The 27,926-nt window shown below is 40.4% G+C and overlaps 1 protein-coding gene across 3 annotated transcripts in view; it reads left to right on the top strand.

Annotated features, from left to right (window-relative positions):
• Positions 1-27,926, top strand: part of TENM4 (teneurin transmembrane protein 4) — a 597,100-nt gene that overhangs the window by 180,904 nt on the left and 388,270 nt on the right. For all 3 annotated transcript variants that reach the window (XM_082754369.1, XM_082754368.1, XM_082754367.1), the window contains exon 2: positions 26,473-26,570. The gene's annotated coding sequence lies outside the window, so the exon portion shown is untranslated. The remainder of the gene's footprint in view (positions 1-26,472; positions 26,571-27,926) is intronic.

Here is a 27,926-nt window from a genome sequence, read left to right as displayed (position 1 = left end):
CCACTGTAGGCAAAGAGCATGTTCAAGGCCACCTGATGAAGCTGGTACAAGGTACCTATAGGGCCCAATGCCATGCATCAAGGCCTGGTCCTGAGGGAGATGGCTAATGGAGTTATCAAGCCTCTTTCCATCACATCTGAAAAGTCCTGGCAGTCAGGTGAAGTCCCTGGTGACTGGAAGAATGGAAACATCACTCCCATTTTAAAACAGGGCAGAAAGGAGGGCCCTGGGAAATACAGATCAGTGAGCCTCACTTCTGTGCCTGGCAAGATCATGGAACAGATCCTCCTGGAAACAATGTTGAGGCACATGCAGGACAAGGAGGTGATCCCAGACAGCCAGCATGGCTTCACCAAGGGCAAATCATGCCTGACCAAACTGGTGGCCTTCTCTGATGGAGTGACTGCACCAGTTGACAGGGGAAGACTGACCAGTGTTGTCTATCTGGATTTTTGTAAGGCTTGTGACATGGTCCCACATGATGTCCTGGTTTCCAAATTGGAGAGAGATGGATTTGAAGGGTGGGTTATTTGGTGAATAATTCTTCACTCAGAGTGGTGAGGCACTGGAACAGGTTGCCCAGAGAAGCTCTGGATGCCCCATCCCTGGAGGTGTTCAAGACCAAGTTGGATGAGGCCTTGGACAACCTGATCTAGTGGATGGCATCCCTGCCCATGGCAGGGGATTGGAATTAAATGATCTTTAAGGTCCTTTCCAACCGAAGCCATTCTATGATTAGTAACAGTAAATTAGAATAATAAAACTTACTGCTTTGAGATTCATTGCATGTTCAACATACTAAATGAGTTGCCAGGAAAAAAAAAAAATAGCATTAGTATACCCTTTAGTTTACAGAAACCAAAGAAAAATTAGAAAAGAAATGGGTATGTGCTTCTAGTGGATTTTAGCATTTTTAAAGTCAATTTTAGCTGTGCTTCCCATCCCTTTTCTCTGCCCCTTCCCTCTCTGCTCCCCTAAAGAAAACACTTGCAGTTGCCTTAGGAAGATAAGATGTATCTAATTTACTAAATAAACCAGAGCCAAATTACCTGCTAGATCTGGCTGGGGCTACTCTGTTGAAAACTATCATGATTTTTAAGACTATATCGAAAATATACACAGTAAGACAGACGAGGATTACAGTGCAAAGTAAGAATCACATGTGGGAGACACCCTTCACCACAGCAGGAAAAGAGTCAAAAGCCAAGTGTTTATCAATTCTTGCATTTCTTAAATTGAGCAATGTTGCTGGCTCGTGTTCTTGCACAAGTAATATCTTCTTTCAGGCTAGCAGGGAGCCGTACAGGAATACCCAGCTGTAATTTGCTTTTTCAGCCTGCTCTGGCTGTACATCTTCCCTGCTTAAATCTCTGCATCCATGGAGGAACAGCATGTAGTCTACGCTGGTTTAGCAGCACTGCTTTACAGGCTGTCTCATCACACGGAGGTGAACATCAAATTCCACAAGTACAATGTAATTGGAATACACACGTGAATGTGTCACTGCTTGCTCTAAGCAGGTACATGTGGTTCGGTTCATTGTATGTGTTAACCAGGCTGACTTCTGCAGCTCGTCCTGCCACTCTGCAATGTCAAATTTAGAGAAGCAGCAGTGCAAGCAGCCCAGGAAACATCTGTATCAATGCTCCTGCCACACTCTAGAAATCCCTTCTTAAAGTAGGTGACTGTAGGTCTTACTTGGCTGCCTGCAGAGCCCACGGAGGAGGAGGGAAAGGTTTGTCTGGATTCACTGCAGCACTTCCCAGGCTGGGCTCCAGACTACAGCCACAGGTTTTTCTGCCCCCTTTGGCTGTTCACCTGTCTGTAACCAAACCACCCAAGTCCTTAGCATATGGATTTCCTTTCACTGCTCCTAAGGTTCAGATCAGGCAAGCCTTGATCCATCTAGCCTTGTATCTCTCTCTGAGAGTAACCTCTTGTCAGCACTTAGTGAGGTGTTTAAGAACAGGGCACAAATGTCGTGGTATTTCCCACAGTACTCTTCCAGCCCTTTGCCCAGTTGGATTATAAATTCTTCAGGGAAGAAACAATATCTTACAACGTTTTCCACAACAGCATCCTGGTAATTTTTAAGGCCAGGTAGTTCTGGTGTCTGTTTTGGTTTAACCCTGCAGCAGCTAAGCACCCCGCAGCCCTTCATTCAATCTCCCCTCCCAACCCACTGGGATAGGGGAGAGAATCAAAAGGAAAAAAAATCATTAAAAAAAAAAAAAAAAAAAAAAGGTAAAACTCTTGTGTTGAGTTAAAGACAACACAAAAGAACAGGAGAGGAAGGAAAATAATGATAATAATTATGATAAAGTAATACATAAAACAAAGTGGTGCACAATACAATTGTTCACCACCAGCTGACTGATGCCCAGCCAGACCCCAAGCAGTGGTAACCCCCAACCCTGGCCAACTCCCCCCTGTTTTATTGTTCAGCATGACACCACATGGCATGGGACATCCCTTTGGCCAGTCTGGGTCAGCCCCTGGCTGTGTCCCCTCCCAGCCCCTTTTGCACCCCCAGGTACCTTGCTGATGGAGCAGCACCAGGAGCTGAAAGTCCTTGGCTCTGTGTGAGCACTGCTCTGCAAGAGCTAAATATCAGTGTTTTAACAGCATTATTGTTACTCTAAATCCAAAACACAGCATCATAGGAGCTGCTACAAAGAAAATTAACTCTATCTCAGCCAAAACCAGGGCAGTATCACATAAAAAAATGACAATTAACAGCTTGCAACTGGTGGCTGGAATTGGGATCGTAGCTACGTGGTCGCAGCCAGTGCTTTCAGGCAGGATGAGACAGTCATTTCCATGATATGGACTTTTCCGTCCCTATCACAGGGATTAACACACACACTGCTAGCAAGGACCCACTGAGGGTCTAAAAGTGTTACAGATGATAAGTGTATAGCAGGAAAGTCAATTATCAGCTAGTAGATCCTGGTGTTACCTTCCAAGGCACAGAATTATAGCCTGCCACTTGCCTTTTGCAGGTCATCTTTCACGGTGTTGCAGACCCACATTAAAATGACTTGTGACTAACGACAGAGTAGGGCTTAGTGCCTCTTTATCACTCTGTAGTGAAAGGAAGGTCTTCGCTTTAATATTGCAGAGAAAGCTTTGCAATTGAGACTTCAGACTGGCTACAAGAGATTTGCATGGTTAAAAAGAATTGCTTGGTTTATGTTTTGACACAATTCAGCTCACTGTTTGCATTATTCAAGGGCCTGACAAAATCTATGTTTTATTTTTATTTTTTCATTTTACACGCACTACTGTAGTAAATGTTTGCTTTGGTCCGTTACCTGCTTGGACTAACCCTTGCAGTATAAATTCTCTACTAAATCATTCAGAAAAAAAAAAAAAAAACAACAACAAACAAACAGGGGTTTCCATGATGTATATTAAAAAGTAGGTCAGTGGTACAGCTTCTGCAAGATATGCATTTAAGAAAAGGAAAAGAAAAAAAAAATAGGATTACATAAAAAAAAAAAAAAAAAGGAGAGACTAAGAAATACACAGTTGGGGAAAGCTCTCTTGGAAGGAGGTGGCATGTCTGTGAACTTTATAGCTGTGTGTATACTGGTTAAAAAAAAAAAAAAAAAAAAAAAGCTCTCATCCTCACTGTGGTGCCTCCCCTACAGCTGATTTGTTTTGGCAAGATCTAGACCTAGCAGGCATGGTCCAAAACACAGCTTAGTAGTGCCAGCAACAAGAACAAGCAGTGACAGCCATCGGGGATTCAGTGCTGGAGGTCAATGCCTGACCCCTGACAATATTCGAGTTTATATGCATCCTATGATGGCTGGGAGAAAGCTTGTGTTCATCTGGAAGACGGGTTAGAGCCTGAGCCATGCTCTGTCTTGGTGTGAGGCATCATAACTCTACTGACCTCACACACATCATAAAACCCCTTGACTCACTGCCCCAGTGGATCTCTTCTGGCACCTACCAAGTCTGAAAGTGTCATCCAATGTAGTGCACAGCCCTCCGTAAGGTCTGTGCATCATGAGCTGGTTACACCAGCCTTGAAGAAGCCAAGAAGCACTACAATGCGGTCATCTCTGAGTCACAATTTCCTTCCCGCTTGGCTCTTTCCTGCAGCTAAAGCAACAAATAGCCAACATTTCTCGTGACACCTGTGCACACCAAGAAGTGTTGAAGGAGAGCTCGGGCTCTGTTCAGGCGTGCTCCTTGCAGCCTCAAGCAAGGAGTGAGGCAGTGCAGCTGTGAATGAGTAAGTTTGGGAATCACCTAATGTTCCAAAAATAAAGGAAGAGAAAACAGAAATAGTGTCAAGTAGACCTAAAGCAGATGTAATAAAAAACTGCTTAGGAAACAAAACCAAACTCAGGTATTTGTGGTTGATTAAAATGCCTCCGTTCTTTTTGAGTTTTTAAGTATTTGAAAAAAAAAAAATAAATTACAAACAACCTAGAGCAAATTTCTAATCTAAAACTTTATTTGCAAGGAAAGCCTGAAATCTTTTCATTTAGAAATAAAACTAACTAAACTATAGACCTTATCTGTGATCTTATAGCACCATCGTTGTTTTGTGTGTGGTTTTAGGTGTGTTTTAATGATTTTTATAAGCTTAGAGATCACAAATTAAACTAGGTTTTTGAATAAAGATGACTAAGCTTTCCAAATTTGGCAGATAAAAAATACAGAATTCATTAGGAACAAAATTTTTTGGATCTACTGGAGAACTAAAAAACACTTAATTACTGAATATTTCATCTCCCTTTTTTTTTTTTTTAAAAAAAAAAAGGACTTAGTTTTACAATACTAGGTATGTTTCACTCACATTACAGTGCACAAGTGCAGTCCTTTTACAGAATCCACTGTGCTTAGCGCTTAGTGCTTTGTTGCTTAGTATTTGTACACAGTTGCCAATGTTCATCAGATTTCTGTATGACACTTGACAAATTTCGATGTGTAAAGATCTTCAGGATCTTCTGAAATGAAAGGCATTCCAGACACATAAGATGTTACTACCATTGTTTTTACAAAACTAAAATTATGTTCTTATAAGTAGTGTTCTTTTAATCCCTCTGAGGTATTACTCTCGTTCCTGGGTTCAGTAGTGAAATAAGAATGATCTCTTTTTTTATTATTTATTTATTTATTTATTTATTTATTTATTTATTTAACCTGAAATGCTGTTATTGTTTTATATCTTTTGGGAAGAACAGCCAAAAAAAAATATATGTGCTAAGTCAAATCAATTGCATGGTATAGCATTTACAGGCTGGTCTTAATTCAGATCAGTATTGGCAATATGTTATTTAGGAAGTACTTCTAGAACTTGCTAGCCTGGGGGACTGGATTTTAAAATGCCATCAATGAGCCATATAAAAGGAATCATGAAGAAAGTGTAGCCATAACAGAAAGGAATGTGTACATGTAATCTGCCTACAATGTGGAGGTATTTTATTTATATGCTTGCTCTTAAATGCCCAATTAGTGAGTCCCTAGTGATGAAGATTACTGCAATACATGCCCTGCATACAGACTATAGTGCAACCTTTGGAAACCCTATCCTTCTCGTTAGAGTTTCCAGCCTGTGAAAGTATCTTCTCCTTCCCCCACCTTCAAAATATTCAAAATATGCACCCATGTGCTTCAGTCTGGGAAATGTTGGCCTCCTGCTCTCGTTACAATGCTCTGTCAATGTCAGATGCCTTCTGATGTGGAAAAAAAGTCATCATTATCAATTAAGAATATTAACAATAGATTAATAATGAATTTCACCAAGCCCTCCTGTCCTTCCCTACATTTTGGCTTATTAAATGGTGGTGTGCAACAAACCATTGGTTGCAAGCAAGCAGAACACAAGTGCCATATCCATCATACACATCCTTCTGCAGGGACTATTGGCCAAAGACAGGGAAACAGTGATGAATAAGCCTCCACTACTACCACAGAACATGTCAGCTAGTAGAGACATCCTCTTGTGGAACATGCAAAATAAATAGAGTCTAAATTTCTATTTACTGTCTTCACCTCGATCAGATGTCAGCTTCCTTCCCTCTAGAAGGCATTCTTTGGTAAATGGTAAGCTCTCATAATGAGAAAAGAAAGAAGTACGTTTTCTGTATGCATTGAGACTTGCATTGTGAAAAGACAGGAGAGTCAATTTGCCTTCAGTCATTTAACAGCATAACTCATTGCCGTGCTGAAGTGGGTCAGCTAATGTTATCAGTGAGCATTGTGATGGGGAGGAGAGTTAGTGCTCTCTTTGTGTCCCACAGGCTTTTAGTAGACAAAAGCAAATCAGCTGAAGAAATAAAATAATATGCTGATAAAAATCTTTAGTTTTTAGCTGAGGGTCACTACATCTGGCAGATACTGTGAGGGCTTTTTTTTTTTTTCTTTCTTGAGCAATGCAGTGAATTTTGCTTGGAGGAAGTCAACTGAATCCAGGTCAATCTGATTAGAACAAATAAAATAGGCTTTGGGTATGCTGGAAAAGAAATTTGCCTGGGCCCTTAGTTGCAAAAGGCTCAAAATCTCTCAAGCTTGAGCAGGTTAAAGCCTGAAGAGCAAGGCTGCAGCCACTTCTGAGTTACTTAAATACCCCCAAAGTATTTAAAGTTATTTTGGTCTCAGTTTCTGAGGTTTCTGCTTTCACTGGACTCACCCAATATTCTCAGCAATGTTACAAGGATCCATAACCTGTCGTGTCTGCAGCATGATGGAATGTAAAACACCATTACCTGTCCAGCTAAAACAAGATCAGATTATTAAAACACAAATCAATCTGTTTTTGCTTAATGCACTAGCACACATGATTTACTGAGAGGAGCACGCTGTATAAAAGCAGATGTTGTGTGTAAGTCATGTTAGGTAAAGACAGTCCAACCAGAGATGGTGAAGGGGTCTGCACTTTTAAGGGGGATGGTAGGGCAAAAAAAAAATTGATCCACATTCCTGGGAGGAACTGAAGCACTGTCAAAATTATAACAAGATAATGAGCTATTTATTAAAAACACTCCTTGACACTTTCATAGTTCTGTTCATATGACAAATAATAGCTAATCCTCCTAATCACTTTGCAAAGTGATTATGTAAGTGGCGTCCTTGTTTTGTAGGTGGGGAAACAAAGGCAGAAAAAAAAAAAAAAAAGTTATTCTCATGGCAACAGAGAGAACCAGAGTCTGACTGCAAGAATTTCATTTCTCCCTTTGCATTGCTCTTGCAAATACTGGATGGTCCCATAGTGGTGATTTCTGAGCTCTGGTTTTGTTTTATTCTTCCTTCTCCCTGTTTTAAGTGACCTGATTTTATCTTTCTTAACAAGAGGAGAGAGGCACAGCAGCATATCTTGTTTGTGTGCATAGGGAGGCTTAGAGAACCACTGCAAATTTGGGGCATCTGTGGTTGTAACCCGTCCCTGCCCATGAGGCTTCCTCCTGAAAAATGCTCAGTTCTGTCTGCCTGGCAAATCCATCTACAGGGTCTGCAGAACTGCATGGTCTGCTAGAAGGGAAAAATGCAAGGAAGGGCAAACTGATTGTACGTAAGCTCATCCTACACCAGGGATTTGCTTAGAGAGCTGGCGGCTTGGTAAATTCTCATACATTAACTCCATAAACTCAAGAAAAGTCATAGTATTTTCTCCTATCACATCTACAGCCTCCCTGTTTTCTCCTTCAGGCGAGTATTTCACCCTGCAGAAGGCTTGCATGATGAAAACTGTGCTGCTCACAGCTCTTTGTAGCAAGGTGTAAATACCCTGCTGGCTGCTTTAAAGTGTTGGAACTCTATTATACAAGTGTGAGGAGCAAGGAAGAGCAAAGGAGGCTGTTATACTCCCTTGTCCTGTTGCAAACAGGGGATTTTGGCCCAGCCTACCTGCATTTAATTCCCCATAAAAACTTTGAGAGAGGGGTTGCACTTTGTGCTGGGATTCACTTACCTATTTTCACACACTTCACCACCTCTTCAGATCACCCTTCACTTAGGGAATCACCTAGTCTAATGAAGTGCAAGCACGATGGAGTTTTCAGGGCATAATGTACATTATCAAGCAGTTTTTCAGCAGGCCGTTTTTGCCAGATACTTTCCCAACTGACCTTTTGTTTTATCTGCTGTCCTATCAAAGTCTGTGGTTTGGATTAGGAGACTACTCGTAGAGGCATCACGGAAGGGAAAGGTGTCAGATACACGTTCCCTGCCAATGTTCTTTTGAACTTATCTATTTCTGCAGGGATAATGGGACAGAGCTCTGGGTTGCTTTAGTTTTAAAGATAGTGCTGGATCTCTTTTCTCAGAATAAACCTAGGACTGCTTGGGAAGTTGCCATAAGTCCAAACAAGTCTAAGAGTCAAATGACTTTAAATGACTCCCGAGTGGCTGTGCTTGGAGCTTGATGTGAAGAAAGCCCTGGGCAGAACCTGCCAGCCCAGCTCCCATGACAAGCACAGAAGCTTCATTTTCCCTCAATGTTAGCTTGCTGTTGAAAGCGAAACATTAAACAAGGAGCTTGGGGTTTCCTTGTTTTAATCGAGGATTTGGATGAATCTTCAAAAGTCCTCAGTCTTGAAAGCTCACCTCTGCTGCTGGATCTAGTGCTCTCGATGAAGTTAATATTGAATATGAATCCTTGCTGTAGATGAGGTTACAGATTTGAACCTTCAGCCCACAAATAAGAAAAGTCTTAAAGATCTGACATCTGGACCTAAGTTTTTCTTTCTAATGCTTGTTATGTATCAAAATGCATGATCTGCTCCACATGCTGCACATCAGGGAGGGTAAACAAGCCTTGTGTTTGTCACACATTTTCCTCCTGCCTCTGCAATGACTTGTTCTCCAAGGAATGACTGCTGTTGTGATCCAAGCAAGGAAAGAAACTTTTCTGCACACTGCTATCTCACCACAGACTAGCCTTAGGGTGAAATTGCAGCCAGAATAGACTGAAGAGCAACTCAGGTACCTAGACATAAGTGTTTACTGCTATTTGAGATGCCACAAGGTATTTCAAAAGATATTCATAATATGGGCAAGAAGCTGTGGGATACCCCAGAAGATCTCAAACTGTACATAGATGCCTCTGCTTAGGCAAGTGATAAACTTTTTTTGGAGTTTCACTGTTGACTTCATCAAAGCTAAGATTTTTTTTCTCTCCATGTCAATCCTACAGTAAATATATGTGACAAACCCTGACTTTCATATAGAAGCAGACTTATTTTAGACTTTTTAATGGCTCTGTAGTTTCAGAATAATTTCCTCATTATCCTCACTGTGGGAAAGATAGGGTGGAGTCTGAGTGTACGTGGTGATGGCTTTGTGGAGCTGATGGAGGGTGTTGAGTTAACACCCCCAGCCTTCCCAGACTGCTGTCTGGCACCTCATTCATCTGAAGACCTCTGAGCATATAAGGTCTGTGACAAACAAAGAGGGTCTGTATTGTGCCTCTGGGTTTCCAGTGGCTTATTAAAGATGGGATTGTTTAATGTTATCCTTTAACAGAGAGATATTTCTGTGGCTAGGGAGACTCCTGTGTCACTGGACAAGAAAGAACAAGGCTTTCATGTTACTTGTTTAAACCACTAAGTGCTGATGTTTTGCTGTTTGACATGCTATTGTTTCTTGCTCTTTCTAACCAGGCCTGTTTCTCCATTCCTTGTGGTTAATTATTGCTCTCTTTCTCTTTCTGGCATGTCTTCTCCTGCTCTGTTACTGGATCTGTAGGGGAAAACTGACTGAAGGAACTAAGCGTAGGACCCAGAAGCAGAGGATTAACTGTCCCCGTGGGAAGCTTGAGTTACTAGCTGCCACATATGCACATATTCATTGCTAACAGTGAAGAAAAAGTTAACAAAGAGCTTGTCACCTAGAGCAGAGTACAGGGCGTAGGAAAAATTTCTGCACGTAATTTGCATTGTCTACCCACGACAGCACAGTGCATGCAGTTCATGTCCAATTATGATTTTTTATTATTCATTATTTGGATTACAGTAGCATCCGCAGGTACTAGTCAGGACTGTAGCAGCATTGTGAGAGATTCTGCTCCAGCACAGACTGGGTCAGCTTTGGAAGTCTTTAGCAGTATGCCAGCTGAGAATACAAATTTTCTGCCAAAATAACTACACCGCTACATGCCATAGAACTGCATTACAGCAGACTTGCCTTCCAGTTTTGTAGCTTATTTATTCCTCTTCCTACAAAGGAGCAAAGAGATGCAGGTGTAAACATTTTTCTGTCATTTTGAGTATTTATATTTGAATGTAGCTGCAGCAGTTTAATGCTGCAGTAGTTTCAGGCAATATTAGTCCACAGGTAAATGCATGTAAGGCAGACCCTGACCCAGAAATCATCACATCTCTGTGGACAACAAGTGGAAAAGAAATCAAAGGCATAAATAAGTCATAAATCTGTTGAACAGTAGCAGCACTGGAGATAGTGCTTATCTGATCCTTGGATCTGGGCTGGCGTTTGCCTGGTGTGGGAGGAGCCAAGATAGTCTTCACTCTAATTCCACATCAGTGTCAATATAACCTCACTAAAGTTAATGAAAAGCTGGGGTAATTCTAATTAGGCCCCATCTATCTAAAGATCTATTTTGCTATTCTCAGATACGGCGATTTAATGTGCCAGGGGTTTCTCAGGAAGTAGTTGGCTGGCATCTCAGTTTTGCAGCCTGCAAGAGCACTTATAGCCTGATCTGTCTTGAAGAGTGTCTTGGGCATCTTCTTCCTGATCACTAAAATGGAAATAAGAAGGAATTCAGCTCCTGTTAACATTTGATATAGTTTCTGTCATACTCTGCCAACTGGCTTAAAATTCTGACAAGTGCTCAAGAAAGTGTGAGAATAACCCTTCCTACAGAATTTCCTTCCAGACTCAATGTGACAAATAATAAAGCAGTCAACACAAGTTGACTTTCTCTCCATGATTTCAACACAATGGCTCTGCGAGTGTCTGATGGACAGCTCTGGAGTTTGCAGCTTTTACAACTCAGTTGGCAACTTTTTTGTAGAATAGATTCCAGGTAGAATTCAGACCAGTATCCTAATATATACAGTATGTGGGCTTTGTTAGTGTTTTGCATATTCACAATAATTTGCGCTTTAGATAAATTCCCTTTCTATCAACGGTGTTCTCAGAATACTCTCTTCCAGGTTGGCACCAATGCCATAGAAATCCTTATTTAGGTATAGAAATATAGAGAAAGACAAAATAAAGCAGAAAATCCCATTAATTCCCAGGAAAAATAAAATACACAGGTTGGAGCTGCAACCTCTAAGTTTTGCTGAGTTCCTGGGCTATTTTCTTCAAAATCAGTTATGAAAGCAGTAAACACTGATCTATAAAATATGGTGGCTGTGTGAAATATCTTATAGATCTGTGTGCTTTAGACAACCTTTCTGCACATATAGATGTATTAAAGTATATGGATTAACTTGTTTTATCACTTCCTGATTGATCATGATCTCTATAGTCCTAATCAATAAACTGTAAGTTTAGAAAGCTATCTGATCCAGGTGGTAGTCTAAAGCAGTGATATACATCAGAGCTAAAGTGATATGTCGGCTTGGTAGCTGGGAATGGGTGGCAAATGTAGGCAAGGAAATTTCTTCTGTGGATTTAAAACTGGCAAAGTGATGGCTTTAGCTGTCAATGCATATCATTGAGCCAAACTGCTTGTATGGTGAGATGCTTGTATGTGGCATTTCCAAATATGTTATATATGTGTGATAAAGTCATGTTGCTGTAGTATAGACTTAAGATACAGGTACAAAGACAAAGAAAGGCAAATCATCAGTGGGTGAATGATTGTCACAATATCATTAAAACAAACAAACAAACAAAAAAAAAAAACTGCAGAAGGAAACTGGGATCATAAACTTCAAGCTGAGCTGCTGGAATAGTTGAGACATCTTGAGATGCCAATATGCCAGTTCCGTTCAGTATTCTAGCTCAGGAAAGTGACAATTATTTAGAAACATCTGAGCATCAGAACCATCACAAAAGTCTTCCTTATCATAGGAAAAAAGAGAGAGGTGTTGAAATAACTAAAGCATGCTTCAGTTGCTGATCTGGAAGCCCCATAGGACTTAGCCCCATAGTAGGACTGGAAGACTGTGGTCTAAAGTCCCTGGGAAGATTAACATAGGGAAGTCATTTGATATAAGTAGGAAACAAATCTATGTGTCCTACTTCCAATTTAATGCTCTGTTTCTAGATAAGACTGCCTCTTATTACCTCCTTGCAGATTTTGTCAACAAAGTGGAAAATTACTGGTGCATTCACACCATCTGATTTTAAATGTTAGTTAAATGTTAGTTTTAAATGTTAGTTGTCCAATCTTGAAATGGATCCATTAACTAGGCAGATAATTTAGGTTCCCCACTTTCAGGTGTTTTGTGTTGCATGTAATTAGGTGCCAAAATATTTGGAAGTGTAATATATGAATTCTCACACTGCATCTGTTGTGGTCACCTTCTGCATGTAGCCATTGAGCCAGGAAAAAGGCTGAAACCTCCACTTACTACATGTGAAATTGTCCTGTAGTGGTGTGCTATGGTTTAACCCAGCAGGCAGCTCAGCACCACCCAGCTGCTTGCTCCCTCTCCCCTGGTGGGATGAGGGAGAGAAGAATTGGAAAGGCAAAAGTGTAAAAAGCTAACGTAAAGAAAAGCTGTGTGTGCAAGCAAAGAAGAACAAGGAATGTCAACCCCTTCCTCCTCCTTTACCCCAGTCTTTATTGCTGAGCATGGTCTTGTATGGCATGGGACATTCCTTTGGCCAGTCTGGGTCAGCTCCTGGCTGTGTCCCCTCCTAGCTCCTTGTGCACCCCCAGGTACCTCGCTGGTGGGGCAGCACCAGGAGCTGAAAGTCCTTGGCTCTGTGTAAGCACTGCTCTGCGACAGCTAAACATCAGCCTGCTATCAGCATTATTCTCATCAAAAATCCAAAACACAGCATTGTGTGAGCCTCCGCATGGAAAATTAACTCTGTCCCAGCCAAAACCATGACATGGTGTGAGAAGTCGACTCATGAAGGCTGATGTTTTCTTACCAGTGTTTTGATAGCCATCACTGCCACCCTTTTTGCTGCCCTAACATTGGGCAGTGGTGGAACTGCAAGCAGTTGTTGATCTCCAGAGCATTTTTCCAGAACACATCAGGTCAGTGTCAGCAGGACAGCACAAAACTTGTTACCCAGATCCAGATGCTTTCAGTGGTGGCCAGCTCCTGTAAAGAGGGAAGGGGGAGAAAAGGACTGGAGATGGGTCATTGCTGTGTTAAATAAGGGGCAGTTTACAAAATTTCACCTTTGTTTAATGTCATCTATCAAGTCTGCACTTTGCATAAGTGACTTCTGAATTCATATCTATCCAGCTGGTGCCTATCTAGGGTCACAAGAATGTGTAAGAGCCCAAATCAAGTACAAGGGTGCTAGATCAAGGAATGTATTCCTTCAGAGTTGTCCTTAATATAAGCAGTAATTATGGTATCTTCCTCTTCCGCAGATACTCTGTGGCATATCACAGGTCAGAGCGGATTTTCGTCTTACACTGATTTAACTGAGAAATATTTCTGCTGGATTAAGTGACGTGTGGTGCATGTTGGGGGAGAGGTCCAACATCTCTGAGTGCTACTGTTAAGAAAGATTTCCTGATTTCAGACTCATTGGGGGGCCAACATCATTTCCAAAATAAGCTTCTCAGAGTCTCAGTACATAATGTGCATACTCTACAGGCAGACAGGGATCAGCTCTTCTCCACCGAGTCTGAAATGCCTGAGGCTCTTGTCTCTGCTTATATCCATTAGAGGTAAAGCAGGGCTGATTACAGGGAACACTGTACTTCTGATCACGTCAATGTGCATAGCTAGCAAGCGTTCTGGGGGCAGATTCTCATCTCATTTGCATTGGTGCAAATCAAGAGTAATTGAGTTATGTCATATTGAGAGCAGGAGAACTGCCCTAATACGATTTTCTGTCTCAATAAAGATATTATTAAATTCAGCTAGTGACTCTGTTTTGTCACTGTTTTCCTTTGGTTCTGTGCTGATAAGTCGTGTTTAGCTTTGGTTCAGAACGGAGCCCAGAGCGTGTGCAAAGAGAAGGCCACTTAAGAAAGAAACACTGTTGAGTCCCAGTTCTGGGACCAATTGTTTGCAGAATTGGCTTGCATCAGTTGCTCCTAAACCAGATTTTTTCTAGTGAGTCACGTACCTGTCTGATGGCCCTAATCAAACCCAAACCCAGGGGAAGCCAGTAGCCTTCATGTACCACGATCACTCATCACAGAAATGGGTGGAGAGAAAAGCAGCCCATGCAGCAGACTGACATTAAGCTGAGAGATAAAAGGCAGTCTTTTTTTAAAAGAAAAGGACCAGCTTGAAAGATGATTTAAAAACAAAATTCTTCACATGACCCTTTAAGACAATATAAGCCCCTTTTTGTTTCCTGCCTATCTCAGCCTGTTCCTGGTCAGGAATGCCACAGCTAATAATTGTGTCAGAAAACCTTCCTGTCTGAAAATGATCTCTTCCTAATGGATAGATGATTCCATATGGTTTCATATGTCATAGATGGAGGGAGAACATATTGGACGACTGGCCACAGCTGGCAGTTCATGTTAGTGCCATATGGATCAATGTGTGAGCTCTACTGCATTGTGTATTTCAAGTAAACCATTTATCTAAACAGGTGCTGACCCACTAAGAATGCATTTTTATGGTCAGACTTGCAGCATACACTGATATGAACCACTCTGTGCACCCCTCCTGTTTCTGCAGCTTGAACAAGACATTTAGGTATGAACTTACTCCATTCTGCATAGCACTGCATAAGTCCATGGCTGTCCACAAAAGCACACCTGGGCAGACCCTTTGTAAATGGGATCAGAATCTGGATCTACTGAACTGCCTGGATATTAGGAGCCCAGTCTCCAAAACCATTTCTGGGAACCAGCCTGAGATATTCACCTCCAATAGATATTGCCATATCACGCTCAGGAGACTAAAATCACCCCATTTTACGAGGCTGTATAAATACAATATCAGACTTTCCCCCCTCCTTGAGCTACTGTGCTCCTTTCCTGCTCCCAGCTGAAATTTTTGCACTCCTTTTCTCTCCAAGCCATAATCACCTCTTTGTCTAAACATGCTTCAAGTTGGAATTCCTCTAGCTTGCATTCCTAATATGTGTGGTTCAAGGCACTTGCTGACTGATTTATGCCGGGCTTGTGCGGCTCCCTTGGAAATGGAGCAGAGCACATTCCATCCACCTGTGTAATAAAACCAGCCCGTGCATGGTGGGGGCACTCAAACCACAGTAGAGATAATCTTCAACTAAGTTTTGACGGAGTTATCTGTCTAACTCCATCACATGTTGCGATTGTCTGTAGTATTAAAATCATGCCTCAGGAGCAAGCCTTTGTGAAAAAAAGTAGTCTCTAATTACGTTGTTTATTCTAGATATCTGTGTCATTGCCAGCTCCAAAAGGCTGTGGGATGAGGGAAAATGCCTCACCTGCATTTCCGTGCAAGTATTTTCATAAAAGTGCAGCCCTCTGTTAATTTGGTTCCAGCATCCAGACAGTCATAATCTCAATTAAACTCTCTAGGCTCCTTCCTCTCCTCCCGTCTGTTTTACAAGCAGTGTAACCCTCTTGCCATCATTGCAGGAGGTAACAATTTACGTGGGAGAATATTAGGTCGGTCCGGGGTTAAGCCAATGTACAGGCAGAAGCTCAGATTGGTAATTTCATTAATGCGATGAGAGTTGGATTCACCATCACCCTGAGCCTGTACCATGGCATGCAAAGGAGCAGAGATTTGGTTTGGGTAGGGAAATTGGGATTTCTGTGTTGGTTGGAGGCATGAGCCTGACAGCCTTATTCCTGCCGAATAGATTCACATCACGAAGAGTTCAGTCCTGGCTCCTTGCTAGGTGTGAAAACAGAGTCAGCCTCAACCCATCAGGAAGAGGATGGTGGCACTAATTCTCATCTCCCACCACCTACCAAACCGTACCCACAACTGAAGTGTGCGTTCCCTTGCTTCGGTTTGTTTGTGCTCGTACATTCTAAATGTTAGTTAAGCTTTCACAGCGTAACAGTAATAAGGCTGCTTAAATAGCAAGTTCTCAGCTGTGTCTGGTGCACACTGTGCCGCGAGAGATTAAAAAGAAAATCAGAAAGTGCGTGACGGAGATTAAGATGATTCTGAATCGCTGTGTATAAGACTGAGTCCCCTTTGTGCCTCTTATCTGCTGTTTGAAGTACCGTTACTTAAGCTCAGTGTTAGGGGAAAAAAAAAAAAGAAAAAAAAAGCCTTTCTGAGAGGATGTGAGAAGCCATTTCAAAAGACGACGCCTCTCCAGTAAATAAAGCACAAAAGTTTCAGGTCAGCACTGAAATGGTGGATGAAATGGAGTTGCACCCGAAAGAAAGCTTGTTCATCCAGGAGGCTTTCAAATCTCCTCGCTGAGATAAAGAAGATCAAAGTGTTTAAACACGTTGATCCACTACTGAGGAAAATTTAGTGCTGGCAACAGAGAGCAGCTGCAATACAGCCAGCGTGTCTAAACTCACAGCAGGGAACTAATTGCTCCTATGGATATAGGTTTGCTTTACAAAAACAGGTCTGAAGGAACGTCGTTCCCATTCACAGGAAGGAGATCTATTGATAAGGGGCGAAATGCAGATCTCCAGTATGCAGCAGCATCGGGAGGGAAGGAGCTGCTGGGAGGAGAGCTGCAGCCTGGGTAGGGGGTGCGTGAGGATCCTCTGCTTTTACTCAATGTCTGTTGCACGGGGAAAGATCCTATCAATCTGCTCAAGATTATAGCATTAGCTTCAAGCCCTCCTCAAGATATATTCAATAATGAAATGAGGAAGAATAGCTCAAAGTCGAACCGTAATGATATTTATACAAGATATTGCACTGGGGGGATAGTAAGGAGGGAGGGGTTTAGTCATCAGAGAATTCAAAATTTTCCATAAAAACTGAAATATTATTTTTATATAAATTATTAATTGGGTAGGGAGTGGAGAATAATGAAGTCGGGTATACATTAACAAAATAATAATGCAGCAGACTATTCCTGGTACAATCACAGCTGTAAAATACTTTAGAGAAGTGGTGGAGAGGTTGCTGTGGAATCTCACCCAGTAAACTACTTGCAGTTCTGGCACTCAGATGTGTTCCTGTTTCATCAGGGGACAGAGTAGAAAGGCCTAAAGCATGAGCTAGTTATAAGGCTTTTTCCTGGACATAGGAGTTGTTTCTGACAAAGGTAGAAACTGAATGTAACTTTTGCATTTGGATGTGAATATCGAGATATTTGAGTTCTTCTGTGTACCTAATACCTGAATGTTTTTTTCTTATCGTAAAGGATATTAAGAAAAATGCTGGGACTCTGATCCAGGGTGCCTTCCTTGTAAAAGCACAGCCTGTAGTATCGTCATTGTATTCATCAAAAAGTGAGAGCAGTTCAGCCACCCAAGCCTTTCCAGTTGAGGAAAGATGTTTTTGCTCTAGGAGGAAGTTAAATACTCCCGTGCCAAGTCATTACAGTACAGTGCAATATGCCAACCTAGCTCCAGTGGTTCACCTTTTTTGGTATATGTAGTTGTTTTGATAACAGCAAATTTCACTCAATGTATATATATGGTCTGTATATGTATATAGATGAAGAAATATTTCTGTGTGTATGCCCAGCCACATAAGTAAAGTGCATGCTTTGACCTTTTTTAATACCACCTTATCCTTGGGACATTCCAGAAGCACCTAAATTATTCCCCCTGGGCTCCCAGCATAGTCAAAGGAGGGAGAGAAGAGCATTCAGAGGCCACAGATCTCTGCTGCTGCCACAAATGAGAACCTTTTCAGAGCTGCTTCCTTGATTGCTCCTTTGCAGTGGGGACCCTTGTTAAAGCCATTCAAATGTCAATATGCCACCGGTGCATTTTCACAATTGTCACCTAAATGCAGGAGGTAAATTCTTCTATGGTTTCCTGCGAGGGCATCACAGCATGCCTACATTTGCTGCAGTATGACGGCCAGCAGGACAGGCTGCTAAGCATGCTGCAACAGGGTCGACAGCATGTGGTGGGCTGCAGAGAATGAATACAGCTACAAATTTATTCTCTGATGGATTAAAGGCTTGATTCATGGCACCTTGTACCAGAACTATCTCACCTGATCAACTTGGCGGCCCATCCCAGCAACTACATGAGGTTTTAATTGCTGAGAAAACAGTTTTTAAAAATATTTTAAAAGATTATTTAAAATCCATTTCATGTACCATTAATTTGTTACTATGGTTATACTGGGAAATCTTGTTAGGCACACCTTGTTAATCATTGGTGTCTGGCATGCTTTATGCTTATTCTACTCTTAAATTTTCAAGCAGTTGTTTCAATTGAGTTTTGTAGAAGAAGTATTTATGACAAGTGGGATAAAAACATTGCAAGAAGTTGCAATCTTTATCAAATCTAGCAAGAACATGACAAAGTTCAGATGTACAAATAACCTACAAAATGACCAGATAGCATGCACAAGGTAATCCACAGGAGTCCATGGGAAATGTGAGGTCCACACAGCTTCATCCACAAGTGCCAGACTTTCCTAGGGTCAGGTTTTCCATCTTTCACTTCAAGAGCTGTGCTCCTGTAAACTTCTCAATGTCAGTTTACCTACCCACTGGCAAAAAAAACAGGGGCAGCAATTACCCTTCATTGCAAAGCATTTGAAGGGCTTTGGATTATATAGATCAGCATTGGATAAAGGGAAAGATTATTACTTCCATTTAACAGCTTTAACGAAAAGCGTATTGATGGTAAGATTATGTTTTATTGTTGGTCAAGCCTGTGCTGAAAGACCTGAAGCATTTATAGGACAACAATTATAGAAACATCTGTTTTGAACTGGCAGACATACTGTGGCACATTTCTAGGCAATAAAGGAATTCTTTCTTCTACACGGATATTTTTAATGCACAGTTCAAATGGGCCAGGAGAAATGATTTTTAATAATGAAAGGAATCCAGCAAAAAATAAAATAAAAAAAATAAAAACTAAAAATATATATATATATATATATAAAGTATTTTTCCCCAGGAAAAGCAGTAGCAGAAAAAATAAAGAAAAAAGAAAAAAGAAAAAATGATCCAGGACCCAAAAATATTTACTTTTTTTTTTACAATACTCCAGGATTTTTTATTATTATTATTTTTTGGAGATTCCCTTGCACAAAAGACATATTCTAATGCTTTTAATTTAATAATATGGATTAGAGCATTTTGAAGCAAATTTTGTAGTAAGCTTTAACAAAAGGTTTTATATGTGGAGGAAAACTGGTTTCTAACCTGCTTAGCCAGCCTTGATTGGAAGGGCATGTTAATTTTAAGGTCTGTAAGTATGTGATCAACTTCACTGTGAATGAGAAGCTGTTGCTTTTTGGTACAATTGTTCAGCCAACCTGAAATCTCAGTTCCATGGATCAAATTGCCACAGCAGAAGCAACTCAAAATTAACATTGCTACATTTCTGCCCACTTAAATTGATGCACAGGACAAGTTTGTTTCTTCCAGTTGGCCAAAAATGGGAATTCTGCCCTCAAGTTCTTCTGACTTCATAAAATAAGTTAAAATAAGGTATTTAACTAGCTTAATATCAGGTCAGCTGTGATGTTTAGGTTAGTGTCACTGCTGATATTACTAGTTAGCCTTTGTCAAGGTAACGTTGAAAGTAATAGCTGTAGGAGCAGGTACTCATTTGCACAGTGAAAACACAGCTTGGGGTGGGACTCCTTGGTGATCAACTTGTGCAACTAAAAATTAAGGCAGCTGAGTGGGTCTAGATTAATAGTTTCTTAGCATATACATGCATGAGTAGATGTCTAAAGCTAAATCTGGGATGACCAAAGTATATGCAAGAAAATGAAACTGAGATATAACACGATTAAAGTAGAAGGTGAAAGCCAACTTTTTGCACAGAATGTATCTGGTTATCTTATGATAAGTAAGGAAGAAGAGCTTAGTACACAAACGACACAAGATAACAATCATATGATGAACATTAAAAAGTAATTCTGCAGAAATTCAACAGGACACATTTCACATCCTTTACTTCTGCTACCATTTCCCAGAAATCCAATTTTTCACATGAAATTATTACATATTGAGAAAATTATCTTAATTCTGAGAAGCCTCCACTGTGTAGCCTTTTCCAACCTCCTCTGTAAGTGTAGCCCTGCAACTGCCTAAAAACCAGCCTCACACTTCTTAAAATAAAAATAAATAAATAAATAAGAAATAAAAATAAATAAATGTAAAAAAAATATATAAAAATAAAATAAATAAATGAAAAAGAAATAGATAATGGCAGAGATAAAATGCTGTAATATGACCCCTCTGACACTATTGGAACAGATTGGGATATGCAAAACACTCACTCCACTGGGATCCATCCTGACTGATGAGGTTCAAAACTAACTTGATGTGTGGGCTAAAAAGAAGAGGTGCTTTGGGAAAGGGCAGATCTCTGGGCTTAACTGTGCCAGCAGATCCTCCCCTAGGATGGCTCAGCCTGCACTCTCCATTCTCTCCCTCATTTCCTTTTCATCTAAAAGAGGGATGGATCACAGCCCTTAACTCTTTCCCAATAGAATTTTTGTATGGGGATGACGGTCCCTCCAAGTTAATCTCATCACTTGCTATGGGGTGGTTTAAAAAGATCTCCTGTGCTGGCTTTTCCATGTATTTCTATCCAAGGACTGATATTGTGGATGATGATCACAAAGATAATTGCAATTTGTTTTGCCAACGACAAGCTGTCAGTGTGTGGCAATGAAACGTTAGGCAAAGGCCAAAAAATATTTCTATGCAGGGCATCAGTTTGGTGTGAAAAGAGAGGATGTGCAGGTCTGGAGCATGTTTGAAGTGGTGGTTGGGCTTCAGTCACTGCAAAGGAATATGCTGACTTAAAGACATACTTTGACTTTGCTGAACCCAACAAGACTCTCTTCTGCTTTTATTTGATGCTTTTTGGAACATGCCTATGATCTCCAAATACATCAGACATGTCTTTCCATTCTCTGTGGGGGATCAAAATAATGAGGGGTTGTTCTGTAAGCTGGGCTTCGTTTGGGAGGATGATTTTCAGCTCATTTCCACGGGCTCTGTCTCCACTTTCCTCCTCACTCTGCCTAGCTGCTGTGCTACACAGCAAATCCCCAGCAATCATTTAGAGCTGAGGGTGATAATGGAAAAAGAGATGGAGAGAAATGTGCAGCGCAGAGGCAATCAGAAGCAGCAGTGACCGGTTTATGTATGTATGTATTTATTTAATCCTGGTCGTAAGTGCCTCCAATTCATCAGTTTGTCCCCATTCAGCCACGGCGCTCTGAGGGAATGCTTAACTTCAGGTACATATTGAAGCTCTGCTGAGTTCAGTGAAACTTAAACATATGTGTGATGGTAAATATTTCCTAAAATAATTATTCAGGATGGGCTGGACGAGATAATATCTCTAAGTACTTTGCAGGACGCTCTACCACCAACTCAGCAGACACAGAAACAGGACTAACGTGGTTCTCTCCAGAACCTCACAGCTATTCCATACATCCTTGGTGAGGGCACAACCATGGCCTCCTTTCCTCACCCTCCTGAGAGCAACCAAGCCATCTGTGACCATTTCTTGTGCTGTAGAGGATGGCCCTAATTACTGCCATCCCAGGGGGAAAGGTTTCTTACACAGTAGACACCATTTCATTAGGAATTCATTTGGTACTACAGCATTTCAGGGGCATCTCACCTGCTGTGGGTTAACTCAGGACGGACCAAAGCAACAGGTTAAACTGGGAAAAGCTCTGCTAATTCCAGTGCTGAACACTGGAATTTAGTTGCTATTTGAATATATGATACATTTGGAAATAACACATCTAGAGAAAAAAAAAAAAAAAAAAAAGAGCAAACACACCCCAAAAATGATACAACCATCAAAAGTCTGAATTAAAGAGCACAGGTGGCAAGAAATTTTTCTCTCCTTGTGTATGGTCCCTGGTGCAGATGCTTTGTTTTCACAAGACTGATAATGAAAGCCTTTTTACTTTTGGATGCTCTGTAGGATACAGTGTAATACATCAAAATAAATCATTCCATCCTATGTCTGTTACAAATGTAAGCTGATGCCCCAAATGTCAAGGTGCTCACTCCGATTAATCAATGAATATTGCCAATTTTGCTAACAATGTTGAGGATAGGAACAGTAGCGAAGAGGGAAATGCTGGCTTGATGCAAAGATATAAATATATAGATTAAAAAAAAAAGATATGTTTGTATAGTTTTAGGGATAATACTCTTTCAAGAAAGAAGACATTTCCATGGTATATCTGAAATGATGTAGATCTTTATGTACTTAAGGAAAAATATGACTTTTAGTACTAAATCAGTCAGCTGGATCTGTGTTTTAGTAGATAAACAGCATTTTTTCCCCAAATTTTAATGTATTAAATGAATTCAATAATCATCATATTTGAAAAGACATTCATTTCAACTGCTGTGGAAAAAAAAAAAAAAAACAAAAAAAAACTTCTGATCAAATCAAGAGCATTAGCTTCAAGGCCACCCTTCTTCCTACGAGACAGGAAGTATCTGTGTGATAAATTAACCATGGGTGAATGCGAAGTCTTTAATGAGAAAAACTATGCTCTGTTGAATTCAGCCTTTCATGTGAAAGATGTTTGGGACCTTACTGAAAAGAATGTGTTAATCAAGAGAAAAGCATAATTACTGTCTTGTCAACAGACACAAATGGGAAAGCCTGGTGTAAATGAGGTTGAAATTAACTCCAAAAAATACACAGAAAAAGATTTTTTCCATAAGGATTTTGGAGAGCTTGTTTTACACTGCACAGTGATTTATGACAATTGGAATCTCACTATTTCTATAATTAATATTGCTGGATGCTTCCTATTCAGAGGAATGTTAATCATAATAATGCAAATGGAAGTATTATTGCAGCTATGCCTTAGAGTTCATATTTCATATTGAGCCAAAGGTTCAATATTCAGCATCCTTCTCAATGGAGCATTCACATTGTATGGATAGATGAATGTGCACCAAAGGTAAAATAACTGAATTAATATAAACCAGAATAATATGTCTGGCACAGAGCTTCCCATTTTCCCATTTTGCTGTAAGGTCCTGATTGTTCAGGCTTTTTAAACCAATAATAAATTATTGCAATGCACCGCTAATTGCACCTCACTGAAGTTGTGTGTAGTATAAATTGCTCTGGCGATGGACTTAGATTTAGTTTCTTGTGCTTATTTTTAGCAAGTCAAAGGCAATTCATTTCCAGCTGGGCACGTTTAAAAGTTTATAGCGAAAAAATGTGTAATTACTTCCTAATATGAGAAGAATATTGGTGACAAACTTTTCATACTACATGTCTTTTAGCACAAAATACATTAATGAAAAAGGCAGATGTAATAGCAAATACGAATTTCGATATACGTTTAAACAATATGACGAATATTTGTAAATTTTGCTCTTGCGAATAGTTTCCAAATTTTCTTCTTAATGTTTTCTAATTCCCTCTACACTCCCTTACATCATTTCTTAGCTCATGACTGGTTTCTTTATGACTGCTGATGTTCCTGGAAATATATGATCCTTTTCCTTTTTCCTTCTTCTTTTTATGCGTGTGTGTGTGTTTTGTTTTGTATTTTTGTGAGTATTAATTGGTGATGGGGTGGGAAACAACAGAATGATCAGCATCATTTTTTTTAATACTGCTGGCTTTTATTAAAAACACATAAACTTGAAGTTTCTGAGAATATTTTACTGTTGATTCAGAAGCATTAACTAACCTTTCACAAAGTAAACAACCCAAGTAAATTAAGACCATACTACAAATGTTTTTCCTAGCCCTTTCCTCTGTAGCAGAGAAGTGCTTTTTATTTTCTTCTGGAAGGAATATAACTATCATATTAAAGCTGTCACATCAGGATGTGACAGTAAAGGAAGCTGTGCAGACAGATAGGGTGAGGCCCTACATTTTGGGGAACAGAAAATTGCAGTAATATGGCGGTGACTGGAGCATAAATGCCCATGACATTAGTATCATTTTGTTGGGTAAAGAGAACAGTTCTTAAAAAGGGAAAACATTTTAAAGGTTGAAGATCTGGGTTCAAATCCAACACAAATTTCCTGTAAAACAGGAGTTTTAGTCCACGTTTTCAGAAATACCTCAGCACCCAGCTGAGAGACGAGGTGCCTGAATAACTTTCAGGACCATATCCTAAGGATATGGCTGTATGTCTTATTCTATAACCCTTAGTCTGGATTAAGGGTTTATATGCTCTAGGTACCTGAAGTTCCAATTTTTGGCATTGCCTTGCACCTTGTCATGTTCAGTCTTCCAAAGTAACATTCAAATAGTGATACAGATATGTAGATATAGCTATTTAAGCATAGATTTTCAAGAAGAGATGAACTCAGTTAAATGTTCCATTTCTGGGGGTTATTCCAGAATATGCAGGTAGTTATGGCACAGTAACTTCCACAAGAGAAGTGTAGGTGCAAAAGCAACTTTAACCTTTTAATTTGTAACCACAACTGCTAAAGGAACACAGCCAACCTCCTTATTCTCTCTGTGCTAGAAATTATTGACAAAAGTAGTAGTAATAACACTTCTCTACCTTGATGAGAAGTTTGAAAATATACATATTTGAATAGTGAGAAGCATAGATATTATGGTGTTGAGGGACCATATTTGTACCAGAGTCCTGAGAAAGGAGAAGGAACAATTTATTCTCACCTCCTCATCATTTTCAGATCTCTCAGAAAAGCGTTCTGGTGGGTGATGACCTTTTCTGCTTTTGTTTTCCTTCTCATTGAAGTGAACGTCAGCAAGAGAGAAGACTCATAAAATTAATTCAGATTGGCTTAGATAAGGACCCTGTGATGTTGATTAAAAACCATCCACAGGGCCATTAGCAAAGTGAGATAATAAATGAAAATGTATTGCATTGCATGAGTTTTCTAGTGGGGGAACATCAGTGAGCAGTTTTGAGTCCAGTCGTCTTTAAACATCTTCATTCATTAGCCAAAAGACAGGAAAAAAGTACGTGTTAATTAGAATCACAGATGATCCAAATTGGGAGGTATTGCATAAATCAGTGAAGATAGATTAGAAACCTTAAGCAGGAAATGACAAAATGAGATGCAGCTTTGAAAAATGCATGTTGGGGAGAAATAATCTGTACCAGGACACAATCAGCAGTGAGGAGGGTTGTTCAAGAAGAGAAATTAATGGGAGGAAACTGAAGGATGTGGCCTATGGAGTAAAGGGCAATCTAACAGCGCAGCTATTTAAAGGCAACCTTTGCACCTTTTCAGTGGAGAGCTTGGATTTAAAATTCATTTACAATTGGCAAGATTAAAAGGTCAGTGTAGTTTTGGACCATATATGCAGAAACAGGTTGCCAAAGAAAGACACGAAAGCCCACCTCTATAATAGCCTGCTACCACATCATTCATGCTTATTAATTTTAATCTTCCAATTCTGAAAGACTCTGTGCACTAGAATACATGAAAAATGGATTCATATCAAGCAAAATGGGTAGCCTGGGAAAGCTGCTGGCCCTCACAAATGTGGCTTTCGATGAAACCACCCCCATCAAGCTACCACAGTCTCTTGTCCACCCCCTCAGTCTCCATGGGACTGTGTCACCCTGAGACAAGGAGAGGAGAGGGGGCATGAGGCTAATCAGCTAACGACAGATGTAAGAGAAGAGCAGAGCCCTGGTGCTGCATTGCAAATGCATTAGTGTGGGCCAGCTTCCAAGGGAGCCACTTTCTTTGAACCTCCTGCTTGTGGCAGGGCATATTTTTCACACAGGAGTCATTACTTTTAAGCTGGGGCTCTTCAACACCACAAGCAGCTCAGATAAGACAGAACTTACTGATGTGAGTGGAAATGATGAGAAGCTTTTGTCTAGGACCTTAGTCATTTCACTTTAACAGAGGTAATAGATTTAAGGAAGGAAATATTTGGGGTGATTACATAAATAAAAAATAAATTACAAAAAAAAAAATCTTTCCCCTTCTGAGGACTGTAAAACCACACAGAACAAGAAAGGAACAATCACCATGTTACTCAGAAGCCCTTGAAACTACAATAGAGGAACTGGTAAATTACTCCCTTGGCAAAGGGATGGATATTTGCACAGTTAGCCAAGGACAGGCATTTAATTCTAAGTGCTGTACAGAAAGCCTTAGTTTGTATTTAACAAACACATTTATTTCCATGGAATGAGTAAGCATAACCCAGTACAGTGCTGATGTGACATTGCACTAGGAATCATGAATGTATAAGTGACCATTTTATGTGCCCTAACTATAGAAAGTTGTTTTAATTCATTCAGCATAGCAAGTAAGTTTAAAAAGCGCTTAACAAAACACTGACTTTTTTGTTTGTTTGTCTTTTGACAGGTAGACTGAGAATAACACATGTCCAGGTTAAAACTGTATCCTACAAGAAGTATTTGATGGATTATTCCTAGATATTTCTCAGAAGGTAAATACAAAAAGTGAGTACTAATCCCAGTATCTGGGATGCTTTAATTATGCTTTTATTATGACAGTTATAGTGTTTCTTGTACAGATTTCTCTGACTGGAGTCATGAAGAATTTCACTGATTTCTTTAGAATATATCTACTATTGTTCTGAGTTTAGCATTGTTATCTGATGTTGATAATTTTCATTGATGTCAAAATGTGAGTCTCTTTCAAGGAGTCATTTTTTCATAAAAATCTGTGCTACGCACTATAGAACATAGAAACGTATGGGCATGTGACAGGATGGTGTCATTGTCCTCTCTGATGGAGAAGGAAGGTTGCTTGTGCTCATGGCTAGGACTCCTCAAACTGAAAGAAAGCAACAATACAGCTGCTGATCACACACACACACAAATGGAGAAAGTAGAGAAGTAGAACCATGAACCAAAGAATTACAGAATAACTGAGGCTGGCAGATACTTCTGGAGATAGTCTAGTCCAATCAGTTGCTCAAAGCAGTGTTACCTAGAGAAGGTCACTGAGGGTTGTGTCCAGCTGGGTCTTGAATATCTCTAAGAATGAGGAATCCACAATGTCTATGGGCAACCTGCTCCAATGTTTGACTGCTTCCCTGTAAGTAGTTTTTCCACTTTTCAGGTGGAATTTCCCATATTCCAGTTTGTGCCGATTGCTTCTTTTCTAGTCACTGGGCACCACTAAGAAAGATCTGGCTCCATCTTTTTTAACTCCTTCCCCCATCAGCTTTCATGCACATTCATAAAATCTGAGATTTTTCTCCTGGGGACTAAACAGTTCCATCTGGCTTATCCCCTCCTCAAAAGAGATGCTCCAGTCTCTTAGCTTCAAGAGCGCGTTGCTGGTTTATGGTCAGCTTGCCAGGTCTGTTTCTGGCAAGTTGCTTTCCAGTTGGTTGGTCCCAGCCTGTAGTGGTACCTGGGGTTACTCCTCCCCTGGGCCACAACTTGACATTTTCCTTGGTTGAGCTTCAGGAGGTTCCTGTGGGCCCATTTCTTCATCCTGTTGAGGTCCCTCTGACTGACAGCACAACCTACAGATGTATCAGCCACTCTTCTCAGTTTTTCATCCCCTGGAACACTTATGGGTTCAGTCTGCCTCATCCATGTCATTACTGTGAGAATTTAATATATCGGAGGCAGTATCACCCCCTGGGGTATGTCACCAGTGAGTAGCCTGTAGCTGGGCTTTGCGCTGCCGATCACAAATCTTTGAGGATAGCAGTTCAGGTAATTTTCAGTCCAACTCACTGTCCATTTATCTGGACCATACTTCATCAGTTTATCTATGGGGATGTTATGGGAGACAGCATCAAAGCATTACTAAAGTCAAGATAAACACCATCTACTACT

Source organism: Aythya marila (genome assembly GCF_965140915.1).
Source record: "Aythya marila genome assembly, chromosome: 1".
Lineage (NCBI taxonomy): Eukaryota > Metazoa > Chordata > Aves > Anseriformes > Anatidae > Aythya > Aythya marila.
Note: the sequence above shows the minus strand (reverse complement) of the source record. Positions and strands in the feature narration are given on the sequence as shown.